Genomic DNA, 875 nt, shown 5'->3' with positions numbered 1-875 from the left:
CACATATTCCAGTCTCCACTGTTTTCAAGACCACGGCTCCTCTGACAGCCCAAGACGACACTGGGTCAACATAAGGGGGGGGAGTGTGCCTATAGTGACCATGTGGATGATCCCCCTTTTTACAGTATGTAGGCACAGGTTCACCCTGAGGTAGAATGGAAAATGTGATCTTCTAGACACAGCAGAGCACACACAAAAAATGTGCCTTGTTCAAAATTATATTAAGTTGCTTCTTGCACATTTTGCGGCACTTTCAAAGTGAAATGTCCAGTGAGTGGCAGTGGCGGCTCGTGGGTTTTAAAATAGAGGAGGCACACTAATTGTATTGGTCTGGGATCCCTGCCGATTATTATTATTATTATTATTATTTGCTTAACCACCTTAAATTGGCTTTTTGGTTGCTTTTAGTCAGAAAACGTAAAGAAAACGACACACATACAGCAAGATAATATAATTTCACTTACCTGGCCTATAACTTGCAGCAAACATCCATCCCTTCTTAAAAGTCTGTGTTAAAAGAGAGCTGCCTGTTGTGCCATTTAATTAAGCCGACTGCTGTAGTCTACATCCAGTTAGGCGTGTTTTCCCCTTTTTTTTATATATATATATACTGTTTGAATGACAGCTTGGTAAATCTGTTGGTGATCAAATATTCAATATCGCTACTCATCATAAGTACTTGGTACATTCGGGAAACGTTCAGACTAATATCACGTAATTTACATCTCTATGATGACTGGTTGATATCAGAAGGGAGGCTAGCCTCCTCTACAAGGTTTCTTTTCTCAACACTCCTCAACGCTGAAAGTGAACACTCGATGGTGATTGGCTAATTTTTTTTACCAACGGAGGCACGAGAGCTCACCTCTCCCCCG

The sequence above is a fragment of the Sinocyclocheilus rhinocerous genome, unplaced genomic scaffold, assembly GCF_001515625.1.
Source record: "Sinocyclocheilus rhinocerous isolate Xijiao unplaced genomic scaffold, SAMN03320098_v1.1 scaffold97, whole genome shotgun sequence".
Classification (NCBI taxonomy): Eukaryota; Metazoa; Chordata; class Actinopteri; order Cypriniformes; family Cyprinidae; genus Sinocyclocheilus; species Sinocyclocheilus rhinocerous.
The sequence above is the reverse complement of the archived record's forward strand: the minus strand, read 5'-3'. Positions refer to the sequence as shown.